The 16,863-nt window shown below is 37.3% G+C and overlaps 1 long non-coding RNA gene and 1 pseudogene across 1 annotated transcript; both read left to right on the forward strand.

The window, feature by feature from the left end:
- The first annotated feature begins 15,141 nt into the window (after nucleotides 1-15,141).
- On the forward strand, nucleotides 15,142-15,817 carry LOC109169615 (annotated as a pseudogene).
- Nucleotides 15,818-15,946: 129 nt separating this feature from the next.
- On the forward strand, nucleotides 15,947-16,235 carry LOC109169623. Its single transcript, XR_002052274.1, has 2 exons — nucleotides 15,947-16,094; nucleotides 16,153-16,235. It is a non-coding gene; the product is annotated as an uncharacterized LOC109169623 (long non-coding RNA).
- The last annotated feature ends 628 nt before the right edge of the window (nucleotides 16,236-16,863 follow it).

Below are 16,863 nucleotides of genomic sequence, written 5' to 3' on the forward strand. Positions count from 1 at the left end.
AGTGGTGACCTTCAATGAACAATCATAATCACATTAAAGAGGAGACCTAAACTGAGACAGAGAACAGTTCTCAAATAATTAAAACTCACCATATTTCTTTATCATTTGAGCGATCTCCTCTGCCCCTTCTCTTCCCGGTTTCTCAGCCATCTCCTCTACCCTTGTCTCTTCCCGGTTTTTCTCAGCAACAAGAGAGGGTTTCCCAGCCACAGCGCAGCCCACGGGGCCTGAACTTTTTGCATGGGCAGTTAACTCATGGACCACCTCTATGCCAGCCATAAAAAATAAAATAAATAACACATAGCTCTTGAAATCTCCTGAGTAAACCTGAACACTGCAACATAATAACTAGATCTCTTTGTGATATCATTGGTTATGGTTCAGCTTTAAAGAATTTATAATATTGGTATTCTTTTCACATGAAAATTTGTGGTGTGAATTGAGATTGCAAAAATAGTAAACAGAAAAAATGATACAAATCTGTTAATTTACCCAAGGAGATATTTCACTGAGTATTGGAAATTTTCCTTTGTTTATTTCTCATCTTCAATGAAGCAGAGTACCTAATACACTAAATACTAAAGAAAAACTAAAAACTATTATAATTCTTTAGACCTTTAGGTAGCAAGAGTGAACAGACATATAAAGTGGTGACCTTCAATGAACAATCATAATCACATTAAAGAGGAGACCTAAACTGAGACAGAGAACAGTTCTCAAATATTAAAACTCACCATATTTCTTTATCATTTGAGCGATCTCCTCTGCCCCTTCTCTCTTCCGGGTTTCTCAGCCATCTCCTCTGCCCCTTGTCTCTTCCCGGGTTTCTCAGCAACAAGAGAGGGTTTCCCAGCCACAGGCCCAGCCCACGGGGCCTGAACTTTTTGGCATGGGCAGTTAACTCATGGACCACTCTATGCCTGCCCATAAAAAATAAAATAAATAACACATAGCTCTTAGAAATCTCCTGAGTAACCTAAGAAACCTGAACACTGCAACATAATAACTAGATCTCTTTGTGATATCATTGGTTATGGTTCAGCTTTAAAGAATTTATAATATTGGTATTCTTTTCACATGAAAATTTGTGGTGTGAATTGAGATTGCAAATAGTAAACAGAAAAATGATACAAAATCTGTTAATTTACCAAGGAGATATTTCACTGAGTATTGGAAATTTTCCTTTGTTTATTTCTCATCTTCAATGAAGCAGAGTACCTAATACACTAAATACTAAAGAAAAAACCTAAAAACTATTATAATTCTTTAGACCTTTAGGTAGCAAGAGTGAACAGACATATAAAGTGGTGACCTTCAATGACAAATCATAATCACATTAAAAGGAGACCTAAACTGGCAGAGAACAGTTCTCAAATATTAAAACTCACCATATTTCTTTATCATTTGAGCGATCTCTCTGCCCCTTCTCTCTTCCGGGTTTCTCAGCCATCTCCTCTGCCCCTTGTCTCTTCCCGGGTTTCTCAGCAACAAGAGAGGGTTTCCCAGCCACAGGCCAGCCCACGGGGCCTGAACTTTTTGGCATGGGCAGTTAACTCATGGACCACCTCTATGCCTGCCCATAAAAAAATAAAAATAAATAACACATAGCTCTTAGAAATCTCCTGAGTAATATGTTACATAGTAAGAAAACATAGTAAACGAAAATGATAACAATTTATGTTAATTTAACAAGAGAGATATTTCACTGAGTATTGGAAATTTTCCTAATGTTCATTTCTCATCTTTCAATGAAGCAGATACCTAATACACTAAATACATAAAGAAAAACCTAAAAACTATTATAATTCTTTAGACCTTTAGGTAGCATGAGTGAACAGACATATAAAGTGGTGACCTTCAATGAACAAATCATAATCACATTTAAAGAGGAGACCTAAACTGAGACAGTGAACAGTTCTCAAATATTAAAACCACCATATTTCTTTATCATTTGAGGCATCTCCTCTGCCCTTCTCTCTTCCCGGGTTTCTCAGCCATCTCCTCTACCCCTTGTCTCTTCCCGGGTTTCTCAGCAAACAGAGAGGGTTTCCCAGCCACATTTCCCAGCCAACGGGGGCCTGAACTTTTTGGCTATGGGCAGTTAACTCATGGACCACCTCTATGCCTGCCCATAAAAAATAAAAATAAATAACACATAGCTCTTTGAAATCTCCTGAGTAACCTGAACACTGCCAACATAATAACTAGATCTCTTTGTGATATTCATTGGTTATGGTTCAGCTTTAAAGAATTTATAATATTGGTATTTTTCACATGAAAATTTGTGTGTGATATTGAGATTGCAAATAGTAAACAGAAAAAATGATACAAAATCTGTTAATTTACCCAAGGAGATATTTCACTGAGTATTGGAAATTTTCCTTTGTTTATTTCTCATCTTCAATGAGCAGAGTACCTAATACACTAAATTACTAAAAAAACCTAAAAACTTTTATAATTCTTTAAGACCTTTAGGTAGCAAGAGTGAACAGACATAAAAGTGTGACTTCAATGAACAATCATAATCACATTAAAGAGGAGACCTAAACACTGGGACAGAGAACAGTTCTCAAATATTAAAACTCACCAAATTTCTTTATCATTTGAGCGATTCTCCTCTGCCCCTTCTCTCTTCCCGGGTTTCTCAGCAACAAGAAGAGGGTTTCCACAGTCACAGGCCCAGCCCACAGAGGCCTGAACTTTTTGGTCATGGCAGTTAACTCATGGACCACCTCAATGCCAGCACATAAAAAATAAAAATAAATAACACATAGATCTTAGAAATCTCCTGAGTAATATTTTACATAGTTAAGAATACCTGAACACTGCCAACATAATAAATAGATCTCTTTGTGATATCATTGCGTTATGGTTCAACTTTAAAGAATTTATAATATTGGTATTTTTTTCACATGAAAATTTGCGGTGTGAATGAGATTGCAAATTATAAACAGAAAAAATGATACAAAATATGTTAATTTAACTAAGGAGATATTTCACTGAGTATTTGGAAAATTTCCTTTGTTCATTTCTCATCTTCAATGAAGCAGAGTACCTAATACACTAAATACTAAAGAAAAAACCTAAAAACTATTATAATTCTTTAGACCTTTAGGTAGCAAGAGTGAAAGACATATAAAGTGGTGACCTTCAATGAACAATCATAATCAGATTAAGAGGAGACCTAAACTGAGACAGAGAACAGTTCTCAAATATTAAAACTCACCATATTTCTTTATCATTGAGCGATATCCTCTGCCCTTTGTCTCTTCCCGGGTTCTCAGCCATCTCCTCCGCCCCTTTTCGCTTCCCGGGTTTCTCAGCAACAAGAAAGGGTTTCCCAACCACAGGCCCAGCCTACGGGGCCTGAACTTTTTGGCATGGCAGTTAACTCACGGATCACCTCCATTTCTGCCATAAAAATAAAAAATAAATAACACATAGATCTTAGAAATCTCCTGCGTAATATTTTACATCGTTAAGAAAACCTGAACACTGCAACATAATAAATAGATCTCTTTGTGATATCATTGGTTATGGTTCAACTCTAAAGAATTTATAATATTAGTATTCTTTTCACATGAAATTTGCGGTGTGAATTGAGATTGCAATTGTAAACAGAAAAAATGATACAAAATTTGTTAATTTACCCAAGGAGTATTTCACTGAGTATTGGAAATTTTCCTTTGTTTATTTCTCATCTTCAATGAAGGAGAGTACCTAATACACTAAATACTAAAGAAAAAACCTAAAAACTTTTATAATTCCTTTAGACCTTTAGGTAGCAAGAGTGAACAGACATATAAAGTGGTGACCTTCAATGAACAATCATAATCACATTAAAGAAGAGACCTAAACTGGGATAGAGAACAGTTCTCAAATATTAAAACTCACCAAATTTCTTTATCATTTGAGCGACCTCTCTGCCCCTTGTCTCTTCCCGGGTTTCTCAGCAACAAGAGAGGTTTTCCCAGCCACAGGTCCAGCCCACTGGGCCTGAACTTTTTGGCATGGGCAGTTAACTCATGAACCACCTCCATGCCAGCCATAAAAAAATAAAAATAAATAACACATAGCTCTTAGAAATCCCCTGATAATATGTTACATAGTTAAGAAAACCTGAACACTGCAACATAATAACTAGAGCTCTTTGTGATATCATTGGTTATGTGTTCAGCTTTAAAGAATTTATAATATGGTATTCTTTTTCACTGTGAAAATTTGTGTGTGAATTGAGATTGCAAATAGTAAACAGAAAAAATGATACAAAATCTGTTAATTTACCAAGGAGATATTTCACTGAGTATTGGAAATTTAACCTTTGTTCATTTCTCATCTTCCAATGAAGCAGAGTACCTAATACAATAAATACTAAATAAAAAACCTAAAAACTATTATAATTGTTTAGACCTTTAGGTAGCAAGAGTGAACAGACATATAAAGTGGTGACCTTCAATGAACAATCATAATCACATTAAAGAAGAGACCTAAACTGAGACAGAGAACAGTTCTCAAATATTAAAACTCACCATATTTCTTTATCATTGAGGCGATCTCCTCTGCCCCTTGTCTCTTCCGGTTTCTCAGCCATCTCCTCTGCCCCTTGTCTCTTTCCCGGGTTTCTCAGCAACAAGAGAGGGTTTCCCAGCCATAGGTCAACAGCCACTGGGGCCTGAACTTTTTGGCATGGCAGTTAACTCATGAACCACCTCCATGCCAGCCCATAAAAAAATAAAAATAAATAACACATAGCACTTAGAAATCTCCTGAGTAATATGTTACATAGTTAAGATAACCTGAACACTGCAACATAATAACTAGATCTCTTTGTGATATCGTTGGTTATGGTTCAGCTTTAAAGAATTTATAATATTGGTATTCTTTTCACATGAAAATTTGTGGTGTGAATTGAGATTGCAAATAGTAAACAGAAAAAATGATACAAAATCTGTTAATTTACCCAAGGAGATTTTTCACTGAGTATTGGAAATTTTCCTTTGTTCATTTCTCATCTTCAATGAAGCAGAGTACCTAATACACTAAATACTAAAGAAAAACCTAAAAACTATTATAATTCTTTAGAATTTTAGGTAGCCAGAGTGAAACAACATATAAAGTGGTGACCTTCAATGAACAATCATAATCACATTAAAGAGGAGACCTAAACTGAGACAGTGAACAGTTCTCAAATATTAAAACTCACCATATTTCTTTATCATTTGAGCGATCTCCTCTGCACCTTGTCTCTTCCGGGTTTCTCAAGCATCTCCTCTGCCCCTTGTCTCTTCCGCGGGTTTCTCAGCAACAAGAGAGGTTTCCCAGCCACAGGTCCAGCCCACTGGGCCTGAACTTTGTGGCATGGGCAGTTACTCATGAACCACCTCCATGCCAGCCATAAAAAAATAAAAATAAATAACACATAGCTCTTAGAAATCTCCTGAGTAATATGTTACATAGTTAAGAAAACCTGAACACTGCCAACATAATAACTAGAGCTCTTTGTGATATCATTGGTTATGGTTCAGCTTTAAAGAAATTTATAATATTGGATATTCTTTTCACGTGAAAATTTGTGGTGTGAATTGAGATTGCAAATAGTAAACAGAAAAAATGATACAAAATCTGTTAATTTACCCAAGGAGATATTTCACTGAGTATTGGAAATTTTCCTTTGTTCATTTCTCATCTTCAATGAAGCAGAGTACCTAATACACTAAATACTAAAGAAAAAAACCTAAAAACTATTATAATTCTTTAGACCTTTAGGTAGCAAGAGTGAACAGACATATAAAGTGATGACCTTCAATGAACAATCTAATCACATTAAAGAGGAGACCTAAACTGAGATAGAGAACAGTTCTCAAATATTAAAACTCACCATATTTCTTTATCATTGTGAGCGATCTCCTCTGCACCTTGTCTTTCCCGGTTTCTCAGCCATCTCCTCTGCCCCTTGTCTCTTCCCCGGTTTCCGCCAACAAGAGAGGGTTTCCCAGCCACAGGTCCAGCCCACTGGGGCCTGAACTTTTTGGCATGGGCAGTTAACTCATGAACCACCTCCATGCCAGCCATAAAAAAATAAAAATAAGAGTAAAAGACATTTTTGGTCCTAGACTTATAGTGGCACGGACAATTTTAGTCCTTTTTAAAAAAATCAGACAATTTGTGGACACTCTTATTATGACGAGGACAATTTTGGTCCTCGTCTAAATTTCCGTTAGATGGCATGTTAAATAGGGGGTAATTTCGTCTTATCAAGTGTCCTTCATTCTTTCCCTTTTTATTCCCTTTTTATTCCCGGAGCGTAAGAGTCAATTCTTCGTCGGAGCATAATTGTTTGATCTCATAACGTGGCCTCGAAGCTTCTAGCCGCCGTTTTCCGCGCGCTGTTTGATAAACCCTACGCCATTCTCCGTCCTTTTTCGACCTCTGCTGCTGGGCGGCGGGAGTAGAGCCCTATGAGGAAGAAACAGCTGGAGTCACCTGAAAGGAGTGAAGATCTCCGGAAGACCTCTCTACCTGGATATGCAGGTCACTTCTCGCGGTGGATCCGCGTGTGCTTGACGCCATGCTCCCTTATTATCTCTCGCGATTCGGGAACCCTCACTCTCGGACTCACCTCTACGGCTGGGATCGGACCAGGCCGTCGAGACCGCCCGGGCGCAAGTTGCGACCCTAATTAACCTTCTCCGAAGGAGATTATCTTCACTTCCGTCATCTGCCGCAAGAGGGCTTCGATGTACTTACCTTCCCGTTGAACCGACGGGCTTATTAACCTAGACAAGCTCAGGGCGGCGATTCGGCCCGACACAGGCCTGGTTTCGGTCATGATGCGTGAATAATGAGATTGGGGTTATTCAACCCGTTGACGGAAATCGGAAAAATTTGCAAAGAATTCAATGTGCCTTTCCATACCGATGCGGCCAAGCTTTAGGGAAGATTCAATCGAGATTGATAGTAGCGGTGGGGCTTACTGTGCCTAAGTCGAGAAATTGAGGGAAATGAGCCCCCTTTATGAGATGGTTAGGAGGGTATTGACATTAAGAGTATCGAATGGACACAACACTGAATGTTGCATTCTTTGGGCATTTTCTGCATACTAACAATGATTAACAGAGATGAACACGCTAGGTGAGGTTGCCAGATCAGGCATAGAGACTGCAAGCAATCAAGGTTTTGTCCAAGAATGCGCCCATTACATGCTTCTTTATGTTTTGTTCTGCAGGATAAATATTGCAAGTGAATTGGTATTTATATATATGTTGAGATTGTATGTCTCTGATATTTGTACCCTCTCCCTTGCCATACAGATGGAAAAGCATACATTGGCAGTCCATAATTCAGCTGTGTTGATATTGATTGATGTTTAAGATTTTGGGTGTGCAGATTTTGGTATGTATTTGCTAATTTATATATTGGTTAGCAATTTTCTTGCCACATTCACAAACTTGAATCGAAATCCATTCACCATTCACCAGGACTTGCTTCTTCAATCTGCCTCTTCGCTCGTCAATCTCGAATGAAGAACAGAACCACATTGCCGCTATTAAAATGGAGGACGTAAGCTGAAAAGACGAATGTACCCCCTATCTGAACGGGCCATCTAACAGAAATTTAGACGGAGGACCAAAATTGTCCTCGTCATAATAGAGTGTCCACAAATTGTCTGATTTTTTTAAAAAGGACTAAAATTGTCCGTTGCCACTATAAGTCTAGGCCAAAATGTCTTTTACTTAAAAATAAATAACACATAGCTTCTTAGAAGTTTCCTGAGTAATATGTTACATAGTTAAGAAAACCTGAACACTGCCAACATAATAACTAGATCTCTTGTGATATCATTGGTTATGCGTTCAGCTTTAAAGAATTTATAATATCTGTATTCTTTTCCACATGAAAATTGTGTGGCTAGAATTGAGATTGCAATAGTAAACAGAAAAAATGATACAAAATCTGTTAATTTACCCAAGATTCTTTAGACCTTTAGGTAGCAAGATTAACAGACATATAAAAGTGGTGACCTTCAATGAACAATCGTAATCACATTAAAGAGGAGACCTAAACTGAGACAGAGAACAGTTATCAAATATTAAAACTCACCATATTTCATTATCATTTGAGCGATCTCCTCTGCCCCTTCTCTCTTCCCGGGTTTCTCAGCCATCTCCTCTGCCCCTTGTCTCTTCCCGGGTTTCTCAGCAACAAGAGAGGGTTTCCCAGCCACAGGCCCAGCCCACGGGGGCCTGAACTTTTTGGCATGGGCAGTTAACTCATGGACCTCCTCTATGCCTGCCCATAAAAAAATAAAAATAAATAACACATAGCTCTTAGAAATCTCCTGAGTAATATGTTACATAGTTAAGAATACTTGAACACTGCAACATAATAAATAGATCTCTTTGTGATATCATTGGTTATGGTTCAACTTTAAAGAATTTTATAATATTGGTATTCTTTCCACATGAAAATTTGTGGTGTGAATTGAGATTGCAAATAGTAAACAGAAAAAATGATACAAATTATGTTAATTTAACCAAGGAGATATTTCACTGAGTATTGGAAATTTTCCTTTGTTCATTTCTCATCTTCAATGAAGCAGAGTACCTAATACACTAAATACTAAAGAAAAAACCTAAAAACTATTATAATTCTTTAGACCTTTAGGTAGCATGAGTGAACAGACATATAAAGTGTGACCTTCAATGAACAATCGTAATCACATTAAAGAGGAGACCTAAACTGAGACCAGAGAACAGTTCTCAAATAATAAAACTCACCATATTTCTTTATCATTTGAGCGATCTCCTCTGCCTCTTCTCTCTTCCCGGGTTTCTTAGCCATCTCCTCTACCCCTTGTCTCTTCCCGGTTTTCTCAGCAACAATAGAGGGTTTCCCAGCCACAGGCGCAGCCCACGGGGGCCTGAACTTTTTGGCATGCGCAGTTAACTCATGGACCACCTCTATGCCTGCCCATAAAAAAATAAAAATAAATAACACATAGCTCTTTGAAATCTCCTGAGTAAACCTGAACACTGCAACATAATAACTAGATCTCTTTGTGATCTCATTGGTTATGGTTCAGCTTTAAAGAATTTATAATATTGGTATTCTTTTCACATGAAAATTTGTGGTGTGAATTGAGATTGCAAATAGTAAACAGAAAAAATGATACAAAATCTGTTAATTTACCCAAGGAGATATTTCACTGAGTATTGGAAATTTTCCTTTGTTTATTTCTCATCTTCAATGAAGCAGAGTACCTAATACACTAAATACCAAAGAAAAAACCTAAAAACTTTTATAATTCTTTAGACCTTTAGGTAGCAAGAGTGAACAGACATATAAAGTGGTGAGCTTCAATGAACAATCATAATCACATTAAAGAGGAGACCTAAACTGGGACAGAGAACAGTTCTCAAATATTAAAACTCACCAAATTTCTTTATCATTTGAGCGATCTCCTCTGCCCCATCTCTCTTCCCGGGTTTCTCAACAACAAGAGAGGGTTTCCCAGTCACAGGCCCAGTCCACGGAGGCCTGAACTTTTTGGCATGGGCAGTTAACGCATGGACCACCTCAATGCCAGCCCATAAAAAAATAAAAATAAATAACATATAGATCTTAGATATCTCCTGAGTAATATTTTACATAGTTAAGAATACCTGAACACTGCAACATAATAAATAGATCTCTTTGTGATATCATTGGTTATGGTTCAACTTTAAAGAATTTATAATATTGGTATTCTTTTCACATGAAAATTTGCGGTGTAAATTGAGATTGCAAATTGTAAACAGAAAAAATGATACAAAATATGTTAATTTAACTAAGGAGATATTTCACTGAGTATTGGAAATTTTCCTTTGTTCATTTCTCATCTTCAATGAAGCAGAGTACCTAATACACTAAATACTAAAGAAAAAACCTAAAAACTATTATAATTCTTTAGACCTTTAGGTAGCAAGAATTAACAGACATATAAAGTGGTGACCTTCAATGAACAATCGTAATCACATTAAAGAGGAGACCTAAACTGAGACAGAGAACAGTTATCAAATATTAAAACTCACCATATTTCATTATCATTTGAGCGATCTCCTCTGCCCCTTCTCTCTTCCCGGGTTTCTCAGCCATCTCCTCTGCCCCTTGTCTCTTCCGGGGTTTCTCAGCAACAAGAGAGGGTTTCCCAGCCACAGGCCCAACCCACGGGGGCCTGAACTTTTTGGCATGGGCAGTTAACTCATGGACCACCTCTATGCCTGCCCATAAAAAAATAAAAATAAATAACACATAGCTCTTAGAAATCTCCTGAGTAATATGTTACATAGTTAAGAATACTTGAACACTGCAACATAATAAATAGATCTCTTTGTGATATCATTGGTTATGGTTCAACTTTAAAGAATTTATAATATTGGTATTCTTTCCACATGAAAATTTGTGGTGTGAATTGAGATTGCAAATAGTAAACAGAAAAAATGATACAATTTATGTTAATTTAACCAAGGAGATATTTCACTGAGTATTGGAAATTTTCCTATGTTCATTTCTCATCTTCAATGAAGCAGAGTACCTAATACACTAAATACTAAAGAAAAAACCTAAAAACTATTATAATTCTTTAGACCTTTAGGTAGCATGAGTGAACAGACATATAAAGTGGTGACCTTCAATGAACAATCATAATCACATTAAAGAGGAGACCTAAACTGAGACAGTGAACAGTTCTCAAATATTAAAACTCACCATATTTCTTTATCATTTGAGCGATCTCCTCTGCCCCTTCTCTCTTCCCGGGTTTCTCAGCCATCTCCTCTACCCCTTGTCTCTTCCCGGGTTTCTCAGCAACAAGAGAGGGTTTCCCAGCCACATTCCCAGCCAACGGGGGCCTGAACTTTTTGGCATGGGCAGTTAACTCATGGACCACCTCTATGCCTGCCCATAAAAAAATAAAAATAAATAACACATAGCTCTTTGAAATCTCCTGAGTAAACCTGAACACTGCAACATAATAACTAGATCTCTTTGTGATATCATTGGTTATGGTTCAGCTTTAAAGAATTTATAATATTGGTATTCTTTTCACATGAAAATTTGTGGTGTGAATTGAGATTGCAAATAGTAAACAGAAAAAATGATACAAAATCTGTTAATTTACCCAAGGAGATATTTCACTGAGTATTGGAAATTTTCCTTTGTTTATTTCTCATCTTCAATGAAGCAGAGTACCTAATACACTAAATACTAAAGAAAAAACCTAAAAACTTTTATAATTCTTTAGACCTTTAGGTAGCAAGAGTGAACAGACATATAAAGTGGTGACCTTCAATGAACAATCATAATCACATTAAAGAGGAGACCTAAACTGGGACAGAGAACAGTTCTCAAATATTAAAACTCACCAAATTTCTTTATCATTTGAGCGATCTCCTCTGCCCCTTCTCTCTTCCCGGGTTTCTCAGCAACAAGAGAGGGTTTCCCAGTCACAGGCCCAGCCCACAGAGGCCTGAACTTTTTGGCATGGGCAGTTAACTCATGGACCACCTCAATGCCAGCACATAAAAAAATAAAAATAAATAACACATAGATCTTAGAAATCTCCTGAGTAATATTTTACATAGTTAAGAATACCTGAACACTGCAACATAATAAATAGATCTCTTTGTGATATCATTGGTTATGGTTCAACTTTAAAGAATTTATAATATTGGTATTTTTTTCACATGAAAATTTGCGGTGTGAATTGAGATTGCAAATTATAAACAGAAAAAATGATACAAAATATGTTAATTTAACTAAGGAGATATTTCACTGAGTATTGGAAAATTTCCTTTGTTCATTTCTCATCTTCAATGAAGCAGAGTACCTAATACACTAAATACTAAAGAAAAAACCTAAAAACTATTATAATTCTTTAGACCTTTAGGTAGCAAGAGTGAAAGACATATAAAGTGGTGACCTTCAATGAACAATCATAATCAGATTAAAGAGGAGACCTAAACTGAGACAGAGAACAGTTCTCAAATATTAAAACTCACCATATTTCTTTATCATTTGAGCGATATCCTCTGCCCTTTGTCTCTTCCCGGGTTTCTCAGCCATCTCCTCCGCCCCTTTTCGCTTCCCGGGTTTCTCAGCAACAAGAAAGGGTTTCCCAACCACAGGCCCAGCCTACGGGGGCCTGAACTTTTTGGCATGGGCAGTTAACTCACGGATCACCTCCATTTCTGCCCATAAAAAATAAAAATAAATAACACATAGATCTTAGAAATCTCCTGCGTAATATTTTACATCGTTAAGAAAACCTGAACACTGCAACATAATAAATAGATCTCTTTGTGATATCATTGGTTATGGTTCAACTCTAAAGAATTTATAATATTAGTATTCTTTTCACATGAAAATTTGCGGTGTGAATTGAGATTGCAAATTGTAAACAGAAAAAATGATACAAAATTTGTTAATTTACCCAAGGAGATATTTCACTGAGTATTGGAAATTTTCCTTTGTTTATTTCTCATCTTCAATGAAGGAGAGTACCTAATACACTAAATACTAAAGAAAAAACCTAAAAACTTTTATAATTCTTTAGACCTTTAGGTAGCAAGAGTGAACAGACATATAAAGTGGTGACCTTCAATGAACAATCATAATCACATTAAAGAAGAGACCTAAACTGGGATAGAGAACAGTTCTCAAATATTAAAACTCACCAAATTTCTTTATCATTTGAGCGACCTCCTCTGCCCCTTGTCTCTTCCCGGGTTTCTCAGCAACAAGAGAGGGTTTCCCAGCCACAGGTCCAGCCCACTGGGGCCTGAACTTTTTGGCATGGGCAGTTAACTCATGAACCACCTCCATGCCAGCCCATAAAAAAATAAAAATAAATAACACATAGCTCTTAGAAATCCCCTGAGTAATATGTTACATAGTTAAGAAAACCTGAACACTGCAACATAATAACTAGAGCTCTTTGTGATATCATTGGTTATGGTTCAGCTTTAAAGAATTTATAATATTGGTATTCTTTTCACGTGAAAATTTGTGGTGTGAATTGAGATTGCAAATAGTAAACAGAAAAAATGATACAAAATCTGTTAATTTACCCAAGGAGATATTTCACTGAGTATTGGAAATTTAACCTTTGTTCATTTCTCATCTTCAATGAAGCAGAGTACCTAATACAATAAATACTAAATAAAAAACCTAAAAACTATTATAATTGTTTAGACCTTTAGGTAGCAAGAGTGAACAGACATATAAAGTGGTGACCTTCAATGAACAATCATAATCACATTAAAGAAGAGACCTAAACTGAGACAGAGAACAGTTCTCAAATATTAAAACTCACCATATTTCTTTATCATTTGAGCGATCTCCTCTGCCCCTTGTCTCTTCCCGGGTTTCTCAGCCATCTCCTCTGCCCCTTGTCTCTTCCCGGGTTTCTCAGCAACAAGAGAGGGTTTCCCAGCCATAGGTCCAGCCCACTGGGGCCTGAACTTTTTGGCATGGGCAGTTAACTCATGAACCACCTCCATGCCAGCCCATAAAAAAATAAAAATAAATAACACATAGCACTTAGAAATCTCCTGAGTAATATGTTACATAGTTAAGATAACCTGAACACTGCAACATAATAACTAGATCTCTTTGTGATATCGTTGGTTATGGTTCAGCTTTAAAGAATTTATAATATTGGTATTCTTTTCACATGAAAATTTGTGGTGTGAATTGAGATTGCAAATAGTAAACAGAAAAAATGATACAAAATCTGTTAATTTACCCAAGGAGATTTTTCACTGAGTATTGGAAATTTTCCTTTGTTCATTTCTCATCTTCAATGAAGCAGAGTACCTAATACACTAAATACTAAAGAAAAAACCTAAAAACTATTATAATTCTTTAGAATTTTAGGTAGCCAGAGTGAACAGACATATAAAGTGGTGACCTTCAATGAACAATCATAATCACATTAAAGAGGAGACCTAAACTGAGACAGTGAACAGTTCTCAAATATTAAAACTCACCATATTTCTTTATCATTTGAGCGATCTCCTCTGCACCTTGTCTCTTCCCGGGTTTCTCAGCCATCTCCTCTGCCCCTTGTCTCTTCCCGGGTTTCTCAGCAACAAGAGAGGGTTTCCCAGCCACAGGTCCAGCCCACTGGGGCCTGAACTTTTTGGCATGGGCAGTTAACTCATGAACCACCTCCATGCCAGCCCATAAAAAAATAAAAATAAATAACACATAGCTCTTAGAAATCTCCTGAGTAATATGTTACATAGTTAAGAAAACCTGAACACTGCAACATAATAACTAGAGCTCTTTGTGATATCATTGGTTATGGTTCAGCTTTAAAGAATTTATAATATTGGTATTCTTTTCACGTGAAAATTTGTGGTGTGAATTGAGATTGCAAATAGTAAACAGAAAAAATGATACAAAATCTGTTAATTTACCCAAGGAGATATTTCACTGAGTATTGGAAATTTTCCTTTGTTCATTTCTCATCTTCAATGAAGCAGAGTACCTAATACACTAAATACTAAAGAAAAAACCTAAAAACTATTATAATTCTTTAGACCTTTAGGTAGCAAGAGTGAACAGACATATAAAGTGATGACCTTCAATGAACAATCATAATCACATTAAAGAGGAGACCTAAACTGAGATAGAGAACAGTTCTCAAATATTAAAACTCACCATATTTCTTTATCATTTGAGCGATCTCCTCTGCACCTTGTCTCTTCCCGGGTTTCTCAGCCATCTCCTCTGCCCCTTGTCTCTTCCCGGGTTTCTCAGCAACAAGAGAGGGTTTCCCAGCCACAGGTCCAGCCCACTGGGGCCTGAACTTTTTGGCATGGGCAGTTAACTCATGAACCACCTCCATGCCAGCCCATAAAAAAATAAAAATAAGAGTAAAAGACATTTTTGGTCCTAGACTTATAGTGGCACGGACAATTTTAGTCCTTTTTAAAAAAATCAGACAATTTGTGGACACTCTTATTATGACGAGGACAATTTTGGTCCTCCGTCTAAATTTCCGTTAGATGGCATGTTAAATAGGGGGTAATTTCGTCTTATCAAGTGTCCTTCATTCTTTCCCTTTTTATTCCCTTTTTATTCCCGGAGCGTAAGAGTCAATTCTTCGTCGGAGCATAATTGTTTGATTCATAACGATGGCCTCGAAGCTTCTAGCCGCCGTTTTCCGCCGCTCGTTTGATAAACCCTACGCCATTCTCCGTCCTTTTTCGACCTCTGCTGCTGCGGCGGCGGGAGTAGAGCCCTATGAGGAAGAAACAGCTGGAGTCACCATGAAAGGAGTGAAGATCTCCGGAAGACCTCTCTACCTGGATATGCAGGTCACTTCTCCGGTGGATCCGCGTGTGCTTGACGCCATGCTCCCTTATTATCTCTCGCGATTCGGGAACCCTCACTCTCGGACTCACCTCTACGGCTGGGAATCGGACCAGGCCGTCGAGACCGCCCGGGCGCAAGTTGCGACCCTAATTAACCCTTCTCCGAAGGAGATTATCTTCACTTCCGTCATCTGCAGCAAGAGGGCTTCGATGTTACTTACCTTCCCGTTGAACCCGACGGGCTTATTAACCTAGACAAGCTCAGGGCGGCGATTCGGCCCGACACAGGCCTGGTTTCGGTCATGATGGTGAATAATGAGATTGGGGTTATTCAACCCGTTGAGGAAATCGGAAAAATTTGCAAAGAATTCAATGTGCCTTTCCATACCGATGCGGCCCAAGCTTTAGGGAAGATTCCAATCGAGATTGATAGAGCGGTGGGGCTTACTGTGCACTAAGTCGAGAAATTGAGGGAAATGAGCCCCCTTTATGAGATGGTTAAGGAGGGTATTGACATTAAGAGTATCGAATGGACACAACACTGAATGGTTGCATTCTTTGGGCATTTTCTGCTACTAACAATGATTAACCAGAGATGAACACGCTAGGTGAGGTTGCAGATCAGGCATAGAGACTGCAAGCAATCAAGGTTTTGTCCAAGAATGCGCCCATTACATGCTTCTTTATGTTTTGTTCTGCAGGATAAATATTGCAAGTGAATTGGTATTTATATATGTTGAGATTGTATGTCTCTGATATTTGTACCCTCTCCCTTGCCATACAGATGGAAAAGCATACATTGGCAGTCCCATAATTCAGCTGTGTTGATATTGATTGATGTTTTAAGATTTTGGGTGTGCAGATTTTGGTATGTATTTGCTAATTTATATATTGGTTAGCAATTTTCTTGCCCACATTCACAAACTTGAATCGAAATCCATTCACCATTCACCAGGATTGCTTCTTCAATCTGCCTCTTCGCTCGTCAATCTCGAATGAAGAACAGAACCACATTGCCGTATTAAAATGGAGGACGTAAGCTGAAAAGACGAATGTACCCCCTATCTAACGGGCCATCTAACAGAAATTTAGACGGAGGACCAAAATTGTCCTCGTCATAATAAGAGTGTCCACAAATTGTCTGATTTTTTTAAAAAGGACTAAAATTGTCCGTGCCACTATAAGTCTAGGACCAAAAATGTCTTTTACTCTAAAAATAAATAACACATAGCTCTTAGAAGTTTCCTGAGTAATATGTTACATAGTTAAGAAAACCTGAACACTGCAACATAATAACTAGATCTCTTTGTGATATCATTGGTTATGGTTCAGCTTTAAAGAATTTATAATATTGGTATTCTTTTCACATGAAAATTTGTGGTGAGAATTGAGATTGCAAATAGTAAACAGAAAAAATGATACAAAATCTGTTAATTTACCCAAGGAGATATTTCACTGAGTATTGGAAATTTTCCTTTGTTCATTTCTTATCTTCAATGAAGCA

This window comes from Ipomoea nil, unplaced genomic scaffold, assembly GCF_001879475.1.
Source record: "Ipomoea nil cultivar Tokyo-kokei standard unplaced genomic scaffold, Asagao_1.1 scaffold3316, whole genome shotgun sequence".
NCBI classification, from domain to species: Eukaryota; Viridiplantae; Streptophyta; class Magnoliopsida; order Solanales; family Convolvulaceae; genus Ipomoea; species Ipomoea nil.